Source organism: Sturnus vulgaris, chromosome 11 (genome assembly GCF_052056855.1).
Source record: "Sturnus vulgaris isolate bStuVul1 chromosome 11, bStuVul1.hap1, whole genome shotgun sequence".
In the NCBI taxonomy this organism is placed as follows: domain Eukaryota; kingdom Metazoa; phylum Chordata; class Aves; order Passeriformes; family Sturnidae; genus Sturnus; species Sturnus vulgaris.
In genome coordinates this window covers 4,433,391-4,451,785 of record NC_142253.1, presented here as the reverse complement: position 1 = coordinate 4,451,785, position 18,395 = coordinate 4,433,391, and the positions used below count along the sequence as shown (strand labels likewise).

At 41.6% G+C, this 18,395-nt stretch overlaps 1 long non-coding RNA gene across 1 annotated transcript in view; it reads left to right on the top strand.

Annotated features, from left to right (window-relative positions):
- Positions 1 to 491: 491 nt before the first annotated feature.
- The window catches only part of LOC148222468 (uncharacterized), a 44,277-nt gene continuing 26,373 nt past the window's right edge, over positions 492 to 18,395 (top strand). The window contains exons 1-6 of the long non-coding RNA XR_015805984.1: positions 492 to 837; positions 1,107 to 1,426; positions 2,240 to 3,963; positions 5,443 to 5,605; positions 9,578 to 9,746; positions 17,744 to 17,862. This is a non-coding gene — a long non-coding RNA (uncharacterized LOC148222468). The remainder of the gene's footprint in view (positions 838 to 1,106; positions 1,427 to 2,239; positions 3,964 to 5,442; positions 5,606 to 9,577; positions 9,747 to 17,743; positions 17,863 to 18,395) is intronic.

The window sequence follows — 18,395 nt, the reverse complement described above, 5'->3', positions numbered from 1 at the left end:
CTGGTCAGTCAATCCACTTACCATCCCAAATCAGCTTTCTTTTGAGCCAAGCCATTAAGTGATAAGAAGTTTTCAGGTTTAGGCAGCAAAAGCTTCACATTGGACACAGATAAAGCCATGTGTTTGATCCAGCACTGAAGTTTTGTCTGATGGTTCTTACTGTGGTGTCAATACCTTAAAACTAATTAAACTGAGTTCAGTGTTCAGCTTAAACTTATTTCTTTGGAGGGTTGCCATCAGCTTCTAAACCAAGGTAAGTTGTAAGGACAAGCAACTGCTTTGCATATCATTTATCTTATCTATTGCGACTGAAAATTTATTTCTGACTGCATTTTTAATTGCTCACGCTTCACCCACCCGTTCAGCAGTGTAGCACAAAGCTTGGGATGCTCTCTGCTGCTTCATGGCTATTAAGCACTGCTCAGGTGAGGAGCCAGATCAGCAGAGAATGTGCTAACTCAGGAGAGCATATTCCAGGCATTCTGTCTTAGTCTGAGCAAGGTTTCAACCTGTGCTAAAATGTACAGGAAGGTCTGGTTTTGAGTTCTCATGAGCTGTCTCCTGAATAAAACCAGGGAAAGCAGCTGGGATTAGCAGGGATGTAAGCTTCCTCCAGGATTTCTATCAGCCCTGTGGCACTGCAACAGTCACAGTTGCAAACTCGTAATTGCTCCTATTTCTCTCATTCACGCTTGTTTTTATTGTACAGCAGTTCGGAGCATCCTTGTGCCTCTGTACCCAAAAACTGCTCTTTGTATCTTAAACAAGAGGATGTGTCACATGTTGTTGGGAAGCAGGAGGAGATCTCACTGTCCCAGCAGTGCCAGGAGGCAGGAGGTGAGCAGTGACCCCATCCTTCCATCCTTCCTTCCTTCCTTCCCTCTGTTCTTCCCCCAGCACTGCTCCTCTCCCCTGTGTGGTCTGTGATGCAGGTAGGGGCTACAGCATCTGCTGGGGAAATTTCCTGTCTTAGGCAGAGCTTGCCTGTGAAGTGTAAGCTGTTAAAGGCACACAGGAGCTGTGTTTGTTCAGAGGCAGCTGTGCTCTCCCTAGCTCAGCACTCCCCAGCAGCTTGCTCTGACATGTCCTCTGTTTGACTCCTGCAGATAATGGAGACCAGAAACACGAATCTTCCTGGAATGAGCCCCACCAGACAAGCTCTCCTCAGGCTGCCCTTGTTGTACCCTCCTGCGGGACAAAGAGCCTCAGACACGAGGCGACAGAGTGTGTGGGAAGGCAACATCAAAGCCAGGGCTTGTTACAGACCCTTCCTCGAGTCCTGTCATCTCAGGAGTGGGCTGGACACCCCGGTGGCAAAACCACCACATTTCCACAGGATGGGATTTATATAGTCTGGGGATTTGTGTAGCAGTTCTGGAAGAAACCATCAAAGGAAGGACAGCTGGTTACAGGAACAGATAAGGAGGTATGTACCACAGAATAAGGATTCTTCCAGGAAAACAAGGGGGAGCTGGTGATTTATGTGCAGTGGAAATTAGTCATGATTAAACCAGATGGGTTGGAGGAATGAGAGGGTGGAGTCCTGGGAGGAGGGGAGTGAGTCCAGCAGACACATCCTCCAGGAGACACAAAAAACTGTTCTGGGCTCCTCTCAGGTATAAAGGAAGCAGAAATATATTCAGGAGAGATCCTCTGGACCTTAGATCCTGGGTACATCCATTTGCTCTGCAAACATCAGTGCGTGAAGCACCACTGCCTAGCCAGAGTCTTTATTCCAAATTCTGATGGGACACAAAGCTGTAAATGAGGAGACAATGCTTAAATGACTGAAAAATAATGACGGCCACATCTGAAATTTTTCTGTGGACATGGACAAAGGAAGAGTCAACACAGTGAAACTGGGTATAATTAAAAACAAGAGGTGGAGAGAACACTAATGAATAGTACAAAGCTTCTGTTACAGAGGATATGTTTTAAATCAAAGATATAATTCCAGGCTCAATGTTTCTGGAATATATTCTAGTATGTGACTAGTAATCATTATTTCTGGAAACTAGGTTTCTCCCTCTCATCTATATTGTATTATCAAATATTACATGAAATTTGCCTAAACCCAACAAAATAAATACTACTGCAGACATGATTTAGGGTATAAAATTAGGCACGGAATGGATGATATAATTGATTTTGATATTTAAAAATGCCTAAAAGAAGACTCCCTTGGGATAGCTGGATATGTCTTTAAATGTATTTGTTTAACACAAAGATGACTTTGCAGGTAGCTGCAGGAGATACCTGAAGAGTAGCTGAAGAAGACAGAGTACAGGGCAGTGCCTTCCAGAGAAGACATCTGGGTCCAAGAAAGAGCTGCTGGAGCAACCAGGTCTGTCACTTTGTCCTCCCTTCATCATTTCTCTGTGCTTACATTTCCCAAACACTGGATGTTGTCCACCAAGTTTGCAACTCCTTTGTTGGTTCCTTGAATCTCCACCCCCATTTTGCCTCCACAAACAGGATTTTTTTCTCACTACATTGGCTGGGATATAAAATCTGCAGTGCTGGCCCCATTTTAACCAAACTCCTGAATCCTTTTCCCACCCTGAAAAACATCAGTTGGAATAGCATCATTAATTTCAGTGGTCCTCTGCCATCAGCTGGCGTTATTAACAGTAGTGAGTGAAGGATCTGGAAAAATGTTTTTTATACACTGTCAGCCAGGTAGAAAGGTGGCAAAAGGAGTGCATTAAAAATCAGCATTTATTTGTCAATATGAGAGTGTGCACTGTCAGTAACCTCTGGCTACACTGTTTTATCATGTCAATATTTCATAGCATCATAATGCTATTATACGGCTGACTAATGGGAATGGCTATTAGCAGTGTTGATGTAGTTTGAAAATAGCAATCCATATTTTATGGACCAGAAAGAGACCAAGCCTTTACCTTAGACCTTAGCAAGCATAAAAAGGGAGATAATGTAAATGAAATTTACCTTCTCATTTCCATCTTCCCCCAATTAGTTCATAATTCACATATTGTCCGTCTGCTTTCATGCTTTGAATGCACTTACACAAATTAAAATATCCTGAGGAGGTCTGTTGAAAACTCATCCTTTTCTAGGTTGAGGTAACACAGACAGCTCTTCTCTGCAGCCTTACTAAATCACGGCTGTCCTTTATGTTGTGGGCTAGGCAGTACTTTGAGTGATTTACTAAAGTTACCAGCTGAGGGTATAGACCATCACTGCAGGGTGTCTTGGCAGGCAAGAACATGGGACTGTGACTCCCCAGGGTCTCAGCTGCTGGCCATAGTATCTGTGACCACAGTCAGGCTCGGGGCAAAAGGAATAGTTTAACTGTGAATGTGCAGATGTTACACATTGTGCATTTCATAGGATGTAGAGTCTTCTTTCAGGTACTGGCTGTGTTTACCTACCTGAGTATGCAAAACCATGAAAACCTTTAGTGCCCAGCAGAGCAACACACAGCTCTGTCCAAAATCCCAGTTCCTCTTACTTAAAAATGCAGCTCCCCCTCAGCTTGGAAGGCAGGAGGAGACAGACACATTTCTGCTCTAAATCTCTGCAAGTTTCTAATACACCCTCTGGAAGGGCCAAGAAAAAAAACCTATTAGGCTGTAATCGTCCATCTTCTGCACTAACCTGCACTAGACCTTCATGAAGTTAAATCTATGACATTAAAGAGAAGAGAAATGAACATTGCAAATGGCCTGTGAATAGCCTGACTCTGAGAAGCTGCCATAATGTGGTTTTACACAGGCCGACTAAATATACTTTAATAGTAACCTAATGGTGGAGCTAGAAATTAAATAGATGGTGTGTTAATTAGGTATTGGTTAATGCTATTATTTCACTTCATTATTCCATATTCCACCGCTGAAAACTGGAATGCACCCTGATGCTGAGAGGCTGAAGTTGTCCCAGACAGTGCAGATCTGCAGAGGAACCCAGACATGTAACTCTTACACCCTCCTGAACCTTTTGGTATGTGATACAAACACATTTACTCAGTGAGAAAAGCTGGAATAACACATCTGAACTTAGCTACCTCAACAATTAACAGCGTTTTATTATTACATGATTAACTTTTTCCTAATAAAAAAAAAATCTCCCCTAGCTAGAAGATCATTAGTAAAGTATTTAGAGAAGGTGATGGGAAGATTTTGTCAAGACATACCATTAAAATGTTTTACATTTTTTACCTTGGCCTTTATTGTCCTCATTACACAGTATGCATTATTTATTAAAAATGCTGGCCACACAGTAGTGGGCAGCAGATTGCCCTTTAAGCCATGTATTAATGAACAAGTGTTAAAACTTCCCAAGAAGGGGAGGATTTGGAAACACAGCCTGCTGTGTCCCTGAGAGAGAGAGGAACTCTCTCAAAATTCACTTTACATGATGGCCACACTCCATGTGAAGGCAGTGGGTGATCAGTGCTGAGGTAAACTGGGTGGGAAGAGTGCTAATGTAACTTAGTGAAACTGAATTTATCCCAAGGCTTCTTTAAACTCCTTTGTCATGAGAGTTTCCCTTTGGATCAAGACACTAACTGTACAGCATTTTCTTTGTTACAGTCATTGGTCCAGTAATGGGCAGGAGTTACACTGCATTGTCACAACAGTCAGTTCTAGAAAGAAAAGGAGGGGAATGTAAAAGATGTTTTTCCAGAGGAAAAAAAAAAGTCTTACTTATTTGAGTCAGCACTGTGGATGCTCAAATACTGTATGTTTCTGGTCAGATTTTGCAGAAGAAAAACCTTTTTTTTCCCCTTGAAATCAGATATTTTAATGTTCTAGTTATGACAGAAACTAGTTTCTTTTTTCTCTTTTTTTTTCTTAAGTTGGTTTCTTGGGGTTTTTTTAGGTAGTCATGTCTTGTTTCAATGCCTACATTTTCAAAAACAATTGGCATGCCTTCACCTATCCTTTGGGACATTTTATTAGCTCCTGATTCACAGTCAGCCCAAGCCTTTGCTCTCTGGCAATCAATTCTGTTGGGCAGCCACCCAAAAAGAGCAACTAAACCCAGCAATCTCCTTCTGAAATCCAGAGTGACGTGCTGTTCTCTGTACCATGGCTGTGCTGGGGAGGATTTCAGCATTTCTGGGATTTCTACAGCCTGGCTGTAGGTGTTTTCCCTCCTGAGCTGAAATGGGGGTCCAGCACCAGGGGACAGGAGTCTAAGCTCAGTGACATGATCTTTCATCCCCTGGGACCTCACCCAGCATGAACAATTGCAGTTGTTGATTTGCAGGATGGGACAAACAGATAATTTTCTTCCTTCACTGTTTTACTGTTAGCACCACTCAAACATTTCATTCCATGCAATCCATGTGACTGCAGTCTGTATTCTCCCTAAACTTTATAAAACCTTCCTTTGCGTACCTTAAACTTTTAGTGCTTTTATAAATGTTAATTTTCAGTCTTTTTTTTTTTCCTCTCCTGGTTTATAATTTCCCAGCTCCTGCCATGACACAGCTACAAATCCTCTGGTGCAAAGCCTGCACCACCAGAGACCAACAGCTGCTTATCCAAGCAAGAAGGGAAGACCCTGCTCTCCAGTAATTAATGCAGGAACCATCAGATCACATGAGACCCCAGGCTATGGAGGCATAATTTTGTAGGTAAAAATGACCCATAAGAGCTGCCCTGGAGCTAAATGCAGTAATCTTTACAGTAGGTCAGAATGAAAGAGCAGGCCAAAGGAAATGCCGCCTCCTTGCTCTTGTTCTTTACAGGCTGGCACGTGTCTTATATTTTAAGACATTTCAAGCCCTTTCTGCTCTAATTATGTACAATAGTCTCTTCCTCCCACCTCTTTATTTTTAAAAAATTGCAGAGATCCTCTTTTCAAGAGGATCTTTCTGTTGGCAATGGGCTTTGGAAGCTGCTGACTGTGCAACCTTTCTGTTTCATCTATTCCAAACTAGCCCTGCACTATTAAAACAACTCTATTCCCTTTCGTACCTCTCAACTAGCTGGGTTGGAGTGCTGCAGGAACAGTCCTGATCACAGAGTGAGCTTTAAAAGCATATGATTCAATCTAGGAAATTTGAATGGAAATATTTTAGGGCAATGTTTTCACTTTTTTTGGTAGTTAAAAGGCATTAGGAAATGTTAGCCTGGAGAGTAGAGTGCAAATAAAGCATTTGTACAACACAGATACATTATTATCACCCCATTTTACTGAAACAGAAATCATAAGGGTTTTTTTAAAATAAAATTGTGAATATGAATTTGTAATCCAATATTTATTGGCCTAGGTTTCTTCAAAATATATGGTTTCCAAATCTGAATTTAAATATTTATACTCTAGCACATATTCCTGATATAGCTAATATAAGTAATATATTTATCTTTCAAGGCAGCAATATTTTTTCACTCAACCTTGACTTTAAAGTTAAATATGCGGGTGGGAAGTGGTGCTATCTGGAGGTTGTTGTCACTTATTTCTATGTAAAAATCAAGATAATTCCAACTACTCTTTTAAGAGGGAGCATTTTTTATTTCTGTGCTCCAGCTGATCAAGCAGATTATAATGGTTCATTGTTACTTTTCGTTTTTCTACCTTGAGTTAGACAGATTTTCGTATGCGCCTTCCAAAAGGAGGAGGTGAATTTCCACAGCCTCTGGAACTGTTAGGAAAAAGGTTTAATGATAAATTATGCTTTTCCCTGTAAAAATCCAGGATAAAATTTTCATACATGTGAAGTCGGTCTTGCATCATTCTCACACTTTAAGGGGCATATGATGGGTGTATATTTAGAAAAGCATGAGAGAGATTTAGGGTAACTGAGACTCTTGTCCATATCTCTGAGTAGGTGGAAACATCTGTTTCTGTAGGACATTTTTGATAGATCCCTGAAATATTCTTGTTTGGTATCAAATCCAGTGCATTTATAGCCATTTACTACTGCTGAGGAAGTGATCCCAAGACCCACCACTTCTTGAGTTTCCAGTTCTGAGTTTTCCTTTGCACTGAATTTTCTTTTTATCAGACAGAATCCATAGAAACAATAAATTTTACTTTATTATTCTTGTGCTCAAGGAACAACTTTTCCCCCAGAGAGGCCTTTCCTCCATCATTTTTTCTTCCTTTCTTTTACATTTCACTCATTTGTACAGTACAAGCAGATGGCAATGGGATTATTTTTCCCCTCTAAGTAGGTTGCTTTTGCCTGCACTGGTATCTTGGTCATTGACTTAGGGACCCTGTGCTCACTGGGGAAATGATGGGTCCTTCTCAGCAGATAACTGGCTGGATACATGGAGAAGGGACATGCCAAATGGCATTCTTGTCCTGGGAAGCAGTTTTGTCTTCTTTTGGAAAGTGACAATGCTGCTTTTCTTCTCTTCTGCTGAGGAGGTTTGAGCCAGCTCTGGGAAACAGCCCAGGCAGCTCTTAAAGAGGAGTGGCTCCAAAACTGATCCTTGTCCTTACTGTCCACATAGCACAATGTGTATAAACTCTCACACTCAGAGGTGCTGGTTCATAGAGGGGGCTCACACTGGCTTTCACTGAATTTTTGCATGGGCTGAAGATTCTGCAGCTGCACCTCATTCACTGTTTCTCGAGCTCTTCATGCAGATGGACAGCAGTGAAAAGTCCCCCCCTTCCCCCTTCCCAAAATGGAAAGTGTCTCGTACAGCAGCTTTGCAAAAGAAGTATTATTCTGTCAATACAGTGGCCCTTGGGATGTCAGTGGTAAAAGTTAAAAAATCCAAAGTCAAGAGAAAAGCCTAATACAGTTGCACTGACTTTGCATACACTTTGAATGAGCCATCACTGTGTCAATCAAATGTCTAACACAGAGCAATCTCACAGTGTCAGTGCAAGCTCTGTGCTAAAATCAATGGCAGAGTTCCTATTAATATTTGGAATTTCTATTTTCTTAGACTCTTAAAGCTATTTTCATATCTCTTGAATATTCAGTAATGCATGTGAGAAATATTGCTGCTCTTCAGCAGTCTTGTTTTCTGCATTAGAAGTTGTGTGACAGTAAAGGGTTTTTTATAAGCCCACTTGCTGTCTCCTTTTTTCACAAGGATGCCTTGAAAAGATCTCTGCTCAGCTCTGTGCACATATGCTAAAAGAAAAAAAATGTTCCCTATGTGGGAACACCCTGAGGTCTCTAAACCTGCCATGACTGCCCCTTGACTAGAGTCCAAGCAACCTCAGAAAAGATTTTTTCGGTGAAGGCTTGAGTGTTGGTGCAGAAAAGCTTCTTCCTGCCCCTCTACAGACAGCCCTGACCCAAATGCCTGCAGGAACTCACTGCACAAACCCAACCACCTGGAATTATCTGACTCCTCCTGTAATTCTGCAAACTATAGAGGGACTTATCAATGGCTTTAAAATCATTACCCAATGCCCCATTAAATTTCCCTGCAGCTGAGTTATAAGATGGGAAATAAGAGACAGCTAGCAGAGAATATTGCTCCTCAGCATGGAATAGCCACCTACCCCACCAAGGGAGCAGAAGGAGGAGCAGCACTGAGTTTCTGGAGATAATGCTGGCACATCAGCATTAGGCAATAATGGGGAATGTATTCCTCATCCTTCTTCTCCCCCAGACAGCTAGAGGTGATATATCTTTTGGCACTGTCAGCCTAATCTAGGTCAGTCCTATTGTCAGGCTCCTCAAATAGTACCTGTCCACTGTTAAAATTTATGTTGGAAAAGCATTAATGCAAGCTTTTAATAAGATGAAGAATTTAACAGTATGCTGTTATCTGAAGATGATATATTTTATATACAGGAGACATATTTAATTAGCTCTCCAATAGGCAAAGGGGCTCGTGCAGAGCCATGGCTGTGCCTCCACTGCTTCCCTTCTGTAATTAGAGACAGCAAATGCAAAGCACATATTAACTTTTCTGGTGGCTGAGCTGCGTTGTGTGGACCTTCATACACAGTGCTGCTCAAATATAAATTAGCCTTTGCAAAGTATGCTCAGTGGATAAATAAAAAGGAGAAAAGGGACTCCTTGAAGCTTCTCAGTTAGGTACCCACAGCAGGGGACGAGCCAGGAGCTGCAAGACCTGCAAGCAGATCAGATCCTGCAGGGAGGAGGACAAGCCAAACAGTTGGGTGAGATGCTCCTGATCCAAGGCCCTGCCTGCACTCAGAGCCACCTCTACAGCCAAACCTTTCTCACCATCAGCTGGTGGGAATGCAGGGAGCTGGGCTCTTCCCGTCCTTGTGAAACCTTTCATTTCCTCCTGTTCAGCCTGTTCCAGAGGAATGATGTTCAGATACCCATCAGAAGTGAAGGGGTCACCTCCCTCCTGCCCCTGCCTGGGAGATGCCTGCAAATACCACTCCAGCTGATCCCATTTCTCCCCCAGCCCTCCTCTCTTCCTCTCCATGCACTGCAGAACCAGGACATTTCACTCACACCTGAGCAGTAGCCAAGGGCATCTTTGAAACCCTGTGACCTTTTCTGCCCATCACTGCAGCCCATGCCAAGGCTTTGCTCCAGCCCATGGCCCTCCTGTGCATCAAAATGAAATCCACACGAGTCAGAAGTTTGCAGGAGTGAGTGTGGTTCTAAATGACCCCATGTTCTTCTCCTCCCTTATCTTTTCCTGCCCAGGAGATGGTAGATAGCCTTCCCAGACAAGGTGATGTTTCTTTGAGCCACATCCAGCCTGCTCAGCCCCGTGCACAGCCCAGACCTTGGGGTGCTCTGTTCCACCATGACTGGGGTCACATCTGGCAGCTGATGGGCTGAGGGACTTGGACCCCATAATGTGACAGCTAAGGTAAGCACTGCTTTGCTGTGATTTTTGTCTCTAGGCACTGCTTTGCTGTGACTTCTGTGACCTTTCTCTCTGAGGACAGCTTAAACACTCTGTGAGGGACTTATTTAATGCCAAAAAATGCTTTGTATGGATTGGTGATAGCCAGCAAGTCTGTTTCAGAGGAGACACATTTATTAATGCACCACCATGTAATATCTGTATAGAGAAAAGTCAAGAGAAATACTTTAGTCCTCTCATAATGATGATATATATGAGGCTAAATAGACAAATATGTTTTATAAATATAGTCTTCTAGGCTATTAAGGCTTTTCTCCTGGCTGAAAAGATACAAGAAATCACCATAAACTAACTAAATTTAAATGGCTTCTGTTCAAAAAAAACCAGCTCGCTATTAATAAGTTGTTGAATAACAGGCATTTAAAGAAAGGCATAACTATGATATTAAATAGATAAATGTAAAATAATCTGTGTGCATTTAAATGTGAAGATCACATTAGGAGTAGAAAATTACAAAAATTTAAATACTGTAGGAGGTTGTTATGTAGGTAGTCTATAAAAAACAGGCAATTTGGAATTCCTCTAAAGAACATAAACCCTAGATAGAGCTGCTAGTTCCTTTGATAAAGACAGGTCTCAAGCTGAAGGTTTGATGTATAAAACCCCCAAAAGGTGTCTGAGCTATCTTTTTCTAAGGGATTATATAAGATAAAAGCTTGCACTGTAAGTCCCTATTTTAAGAAACAGAGTTGCTAGGAAGTTGCTAATACGAAAAGGCTAATTGTGCATGCAATGAAAGTACTGCTCCATTCACAAAATAAAGTGCTAACGTTTTAATAAGGGCTGAAAATCGTCTGCTCAGGAGCTGCTGCAGGGTGTATGTCACTTGGGGGCTGCTGCCTCCTTCCCCTGGCACTGGGGCTGCTCCTTGTCCAGTTTCCAGGATGTGCCATGGACATCATGGAAATGCTGTTGTCACTTACAGCAGTTTTGGAGGAACAAGAGGAGTGTCCAGGTTTTGCACAGTTCAGTCTTCCCAAACTGTTCACATCTCTTACCTACTTTTTTTATTCAGTTCATCGTGTTTTCTTCCCCATCCAGCTTCCAGATTCTCACCCAGAGTTTCAATCTGCCTGCATCAATTAGCTCGTTTGCCCTGAGATATTTTCTCTTTTGGATGTTGGGATATGGCTGTCCAAGACACAATGAAGTTGCTCAGCACTTTTCTTGCTGTCAGAAAATGGAGGTGTTCATCTCTCAATTAATGTTTCAGATCTTAAAATGGGCTGCACTCCCATCTGGTTGTGCCTTCCTCATTCTGTGGATTAGGAGTGCAGACCTGAACTGCTAATTTAAGTGGTGCCATTAGTTGAATTTCTACAGCTTGTTGAGCTTTCTGTAGGCTTCACAGGTTGAACACAATGCTGGTGTGAAATGACTTTCCTCCATTGGATTTGCTGATTCATGTAAGCTAGATCCAGGAGAAGTGAATGAGAAGGTCTTTAGGGTCTCTTCCAACCCAACATTCTGTGATTCTATAGTTTTAATGCAGGATGAAGTTAAAAAAAGAGCTGAGCCCAATTGGGACAGCAGGAATCCTACACCCAGCACCACCACCCTGCCTCATGGCACAGGGCAGACCCCTCTCTTTTTGTCCCCTCTTCCTGGATTGATGAACACATCTGGGCCAGGCCGTGCATTCCCACCCACAGCATTTCTGGGGCTCATTTTGATCATTGAGGTCTTTTATTCCTGGAAATGCAGCAGGCTATAGCTGTGTATAAGGACTTGTATCAGAACTAGGAAACAGATTCTCAGCTGCTGTAAATTGTGTCACTTCATTAATGTGGCTACTCTGGTGCTATCAGTGTAGCTGGGTTGATGTACAACAGCTGAAAATCAGCCCCAGAGCTTCCTTTTATTAAAACATTCTTGATCTGTAAAATAAAGTTGCGAATAAGATGCTGGTGACAGAAGGGGATAGACTGCTTTGTAGTACCTTGTTCACTAACATTATAAGTGATATGGAAATTCAGTTGATGTTTTGCCTTTAAAATATTAGCTAAATCATTCTGTCAACACGTATTTTTTAATACATATCCTCCCTGTCAGATTTTACACTTAATCTTGGAGTCTGCAGACAGCTCAACAGCATCGCTTTCTTCAGCAACTCCTGCACCAAGGTCTCCTTTCCTGTTATATTCAGCTTGCATCTGTTTAAACACAAGATTTGAGATAAATGATAGTGCCAGGCTTAAACATACATCATCAGGACTCTGATGTGAGGCTCTGGAAGTGGCAGGCCAGATGGTGTAACACAAAACTCAGACATCACAGTTTGTCATGCCGTGCTCCAGTCCACCACACTAAAAATGGACTTTGCTGTGCACTTAGTCAATCATCTCTCCAGTGACCAGAAAGCAGGGGTCAAAACAAGAGGTGGCATGAAACAAAGGTTGTGGTCCTGCTCGGCAGCTGTTCAGCCCTCCAAATCTGGCCATCGTCCTTGCTAGCTGCAGGGATGGAATTAATAGTGAAGAAAATATTCCAGATAATATCAGTCGATCTGAACAACCACTCTAAATTTTTTATTGTTAACATAAAAGAGAACATGTTTATTAATTCTGCAGAACAGAGTCAAGAATATAAGAACCCTTTTGGAATAATGCTGCATTAGGGAATTGTTTTTTTGGAGGACACGAGATCAACAACAAATAAGTTCCTGTGATGTTCACTGTGAAGGAACTATGTAAATGCCATTCAGAGGGAAAAAAAAAGCAACTACCTCTCTATATTCATGTGAAAAGCATTCATCAGAGAGAAGAGAGGAGAGGCAGAGCCAAAAGACACTAATTTGAATGAAAGTTGTTGGCATTAATTTTGATTTATGATATACAACCACATTTGAAATGTGGCCACACTTTGCAGTTTTTACATGCTGACCTCAAGACTATATTTAGAAGCCAATCTTGCTGCTGAGCAGGACTCAAGGTGGTATACAAGGAACTTCTAGGAATAAGCATATTTCATGTTCATTAATAATCAAAACACTTGTATTTGGAGGTTAATACATCACTATGTTGCTTCAGGTTTCGGTGTGTGCAATTTCAGTGAAACTCGAGAGTTCAACACTTTCCAAATAACTTGAAAACCTCCAGCACAGGTGCTTTGCCCCAGTTGTGTATCAGTGCAAATCCTGGAATAATATGGCAGTGAACTGAGCTTGTGGTGCTGAAGGTGAGGAAAGCGAAGGAACCACAACTTGCATCAGCAGAGCAAACACCTTCCAACCCCACTGAATTCAAAATGCTGCTCCTAGTTATTGGAGGAATATTTGTTATATTATGCTGGGCAGGCTTGTTGCTAAACTCTGTTAGCTGGGGAAAAACACTGCATGGGAATTTGCTTTCATTTAGCAAGGTAAGTTACTCCTTGCACTGCTACACTTGCAGTAGAAGAGAAGGTTTCTTTGCTCATAAAATGCTCATCTCTGTGACATTTTGCTTTATCAAGCAGCAACCTCAACATGAGTGTGAGGAGTGGAAAAGATTCAAATAAAACAAAGCCACATTCAAAAATATTTTCTTCAGTCTACTATCCTTTCTAAATTTTCAAAATGCCCTGAGCATAGATAGGGCTGGACAAGAGGCCAATGTAACTTTACAGCTTGTTTAGCAACATTTATCTATGCAGTGTGAAATCCAGTTTAACCTGAAAAGGGACTGCAAGGAAATTAAATGCTTTACCAGGCTCCTGCTATCCCCACACTTGCTCAGCTGTGCATGTCCTTGGAAACAGGTAAAGGAGGCACTGGAGGAGCAAAGTTCTGTCCCATTTGGAAAAAAACAAACCCAGACACAGACACCCTGAATACAAGTGAGTGGAATTGGTTTTAATTCTTTTCTTTACAAGGAACAGATCATTGTTTGTTGCCTAGAAAGAAATTTTTGGAAGTGGCTGATGCTGATACAGTTAACTTTTTGGAAGAGGCCACAAAAAGTAGAATCAGCCTGTTTTGAAAGTGTAGAGTTAAGCTGGATTGTATTTATGGGAGCAAACCACCAAGAGCCCATTGGTATTTTATAGAGATTTGATTTGATAGGTTATTGATTTTGGCTTCGGGGGATATAGCCCCTGTTGAGAAAGTATCAAACTCACACTGAGTAAAATTGTCAAAAGCCTTAAAACCAGTAGTGAGGGACTGGCTGGCTCTCACTGCAGCACTTCAAATGGAGTGGGGAAGATATGCCTTATTGCCTCCAGACCTCTGGAAGCAGTTATGTGTATTAAATACTGGAATAACTCGATATTTTAAAAGCTTATACGCTCATCCAAGTAAAATGGGTTTAGAAGACTGCTGGGAGTTTCATTATTTTATGGCTAAATCGATACCCAGATTTATGCCTTTTGGACATAGAAAGTTGAATTTAATTGAGAAAATGGATCTAATGAGGATAGACATTTTTCATGCAGGTGCCCTTGTTTAAAAACACACATGCACACAGCTCTGTACCACATGAAAAAAAAGCAACTTAGTTTTAAGAGCTGAATAGACCCACCAGAGAGAGTGACACACCCTGAACACTGGGGAACAGGCAAAGAAACATTAATACTTCTGAATTCCTGAGAATCCAAAGAATTTGTTGTTGTTCCCGAATAAAAAATTAATTTGTTAACACAGGAAAGCAAATTATTTTCCTACCTACCAGAAAAATTAATAACCAGATGGCAGTAACCTGGCCATCAAAATGAGCACTACTGCTGATTCAAAAACAGCACTATTTCAAATTTTCCCACTCTTTGGCAAAAATGTGATGTTTATGGCACATGCTTCCTAATACAAGCTATTATCTATAGAGATGAAAATCAGAAGGAAGCTATATTCAATATATTTAGTTAAAATCTGCTCCCTGTATGGAACCAATTTTTAAAAGAATCCTGAGACAAGAATGTATGTATGTGCTTAATTTTATTCCCATCTCCAAGACCAACTTTAGACCACATGCTTTGCCAAATCGAAATAAAAATGTAGAGTAACCCCACTGACTTCAGTGAAATAACTTGTGATTCAGTCTCATATATTTGTCTCAGTATGTGTTTCACTGGCTATAATAAGCAGAAACTATTTATGACACAAATTTCCTGGACTTTTACAGGCACAATTAGCACTCTGAAGGGCAGCAGAAAACTCATAGGAAAAGCTAAAAAGTAAAGAAACGAGATGGAGAAATCATTAACATTTCATTTCCTCTATACATGTGCTCACACACACACACACACACACACACACAAATGACTCTCCTCCGGGAATGTACACATCCTGAAAATCTAAATTACTCACTGAGAATAGGTTTGTATTGCAATGTACTGCAAGAAATTTTCAAGTTTGTAGTTGGCAAGAAATTAGCATTTACTATATAGAGAGACAACATGATGGAGTATATTTTGCTCTTTATGCTAAACTTCCATTGATTGCCATGGGAATATTCTATGTGTGGAAAGGCGGTAGGAGCTGTGCCTTTAACAGTAAACAACAGTGATAGTCAGAGATATTTCTGTCTGCACTGAAATGAAGTGCTAATAAAAAAAAATCTGTGTTCTTATTGTTTAAAACCCACAGTCGATAGATTTTTATTTTCCCTACTGACTTGAAGAGTAAACTTCTATAAACAAAATGTGACGTGCCTATCTTATTAAATGTAATTTAAATGAGCACTTGGAAAAAAAACCCAAGGAAGCCTTCAGTGAAAAGCCTTGAGGATGGGGCTTGCAAAGCCTCAGGTGACACCACTTTTCCTATATAATTTCGGGTGTGGTCCTTGAGTTTTCTTTTCCTTGCAGAAATTTTGGGGAGCCAGGTTCATGTGCTTGGGACAGAGAGGGGACAAGTTGTGAGGGGGTCAGCACGGTGCCCACTGAGCTGCTATAGTTGTGGGTCCCCATGCTTTGGGGACAAACCAGATGTGACCTGCAGAAACATGGGAGTGGTGCCGCCTCCCTGCCCTTAACTCCCCTGCATGACAACCAAAGTTTATTTTCCTTCCAACCAGCCGGGAATTTTAATGGCCATACATGTGGGATTGATGCTTAGGCTTCAAGGGTGATGGGGTCCATGGTGTGCCCTCCACCCAGCTGAGTGGATTTTCCTTGGCAGCCAGGTTTATCCCTGAGGTTAGTGGCAGATTTGTGTGCAAGTATAAACCCACACAGAGCACAAGACCACAGGCTGCAGCAGCAAACCCCAGGGAGAGGTGCCAGTGTGACTTGGTGGCCCTTGGTATCACACTCCACGGTCCAGGCTGGCCTGAGCATCCACAAATGTGCAGCTGCAGCTACCTCTGTAAATAGCTCCCAATAAAAATAAATTTCCAGAGTGAATAACTGCAGGCTGTGTGCTTTGTACCCATTACTGCTCGCTGCACTGAGAGAAATTCCCCAGCAAGTCTTCCCTGTTTAATTCAGGTGAGCAGGTTTCTACTGGAGTTAATGGCATGGCTGTCGTGTACTCCAAGCTAGATTTGCACAGGGCTTTGCCCCAAGTAATTTTACAGGCAAGTGCATCCCATGATGGGCTGATCAGATGTCCTGCACAACTGTACAGCTTTGTCCCATGACTCCTGTGTGAAGCCTGGCTGTTGCTAACTTATTCTGCAAGTACGGTGTGTTCAGGAGGAATTAGCTGGTTTTAAAAATAGATTACTTCCTGTCACATCCCAGTATTTTTACTCAGTGTTTTTCACACTAATTTTCTGTGTCTCACTGATACTGACATTTCTGAAGGGTTTTTTCTTTCTCTTTTTTTTTTTTTTTTTTTTTTTTTTTTTTTTTTTTTTTTTTTTTAAATAAACAGCATACTATTAGGAAAAAAAACAACCCTGGGAAAAAAATCTGTAAGGATAGTGCCAAGGAACTGTGAAGTACTGGAAGAATGAATGTTTTTCTGCATTGATGCAAGTTCAAAAGGGATCCAATTTTTCTGAAGTTTGTGTGAATCTGGAACACTTGGGGAAAGAAATCATTGTAATGATTATTAAAATCTTTCAGGTTGGTTGTGCCTCTATGATGTACTGCAAGGACCAGTTCAGCATCTCTGTGTCAGGGACAATCCTGAGGCATCTCCCACTGAAGGCTGACCTCTACACAGGGGAGACAGAACCAGCACAAATTCTAAACTTCTGCCATAACCTCACCTTAATGAACCCACTCCCAGCAGTATTGGGGTGTAAACTACACACTGGGAGATAAAGGATGCATTTTTGCCTGTTAGTGTCAGATTGCAATGGGATACTTGGAATTACTATGACAGTCCCATCCTCTCTCCCCTACAAAGAGCACCCAGGCAAGGGCTATTTGTCTGGCCTCTTCTTAGAGAAGGAGGAGGCATTCAGCTTCATGATTAAATCTATCTAAACTGCTTAAAAAAGAGCCTGCACTTTCATGCTAGATCAATTTGCATTAGGTTTTTGCCAAGCAATTTCTTTTTCAGGCATGTTTTTTTGCTTTATTCTGTACATGAATAGCGTCCAGGTAAAATATTTTTAATTCATTTCAGGCTGGATTAGTTATTGGAAAAAAAGAGATTTTTTTTTTCCTTGTTGTTACTTGATTTAATTAGTGCTCTGTTTTTAAAGTGGCAAGCCAAGCTTTGCCAAGTCTGGCTCTCTGACTCATGCTAACAGGGTTTTATAGCCCCACCTGCATCTAAAGCAGGAAAAAAGCCCCAAAGCTTTATTTTTAACTCCATGTACATACCTTGTCCATTCCATTAAAACACACAAATGTCAGCACCCCCTGCCTGCCCAGTGTTGGTCGGGGGGGAGGAGTTGGAGCCCACCAAAACTCACAATCTGAGGGATCTGTGGGACATCACTGCTGCAGGCAGGGAGCATCTCTGATGTGCTGTGTTTGCCCTGGACTCTGTGTAAGCGAACCTGATTGGGGAGGGGGGGGGAGCTTCTGGTTTTGCCTGATTAATTTTGCGTTTTCTTCTTCTCTTACAGGAACTTGCAACCCTCCAGAAGCAGAGCACCGTGTGGGTGGAGCTGGGGCTGCCTGCAGTGCTGACCCAAAATCTCATTTACTTACCCAACGTCCGTGTGAGAGCTGTGAGTGAGAAAAGGTGCACCTGCAATTCCCTTTTTTTTTCGCCCTCTTTTCCCTTTCCCAACCCAAATGCTCTTTTCACTCCTGGACCTTGTCCAGATGCTGAAGGGTGTTGGGGTATGGATGCAGTCCTTTTCCCACCTCACTGTCCCTAAGGCAGGGCTCCCTCCTTCACCAATTATCTGAGTGTCTAAACCTTTAATCTCATTGGAAAAATGTTGTATTTAACATTGCTGAGGCTTTTTGCAGGATGAGGCCTATTTTGATGATTTTCTTCAGTTTGACAAGATTTTGGTGAAAAAAGCCTTTTAAAAATATGGAACCTGTCCATGTTTTGACTGTTAAGTTCTTCATTTCGCTTTGAAATTGACTTTACTTTCTTCTTTAGGTTAAAACCAGTAAAAATGTTTAACGTAAAAAAAAAAATGAAGAAAAGGTTTCAAAATTACCAAAATTAGTGATTTGATTAACTCTGTTTTTTTCCCTCAGTGGTCAGCTCAGAAATAATTTTTTTTAAACAATCCCTCCTTTCTTCATCCTGAACATAGA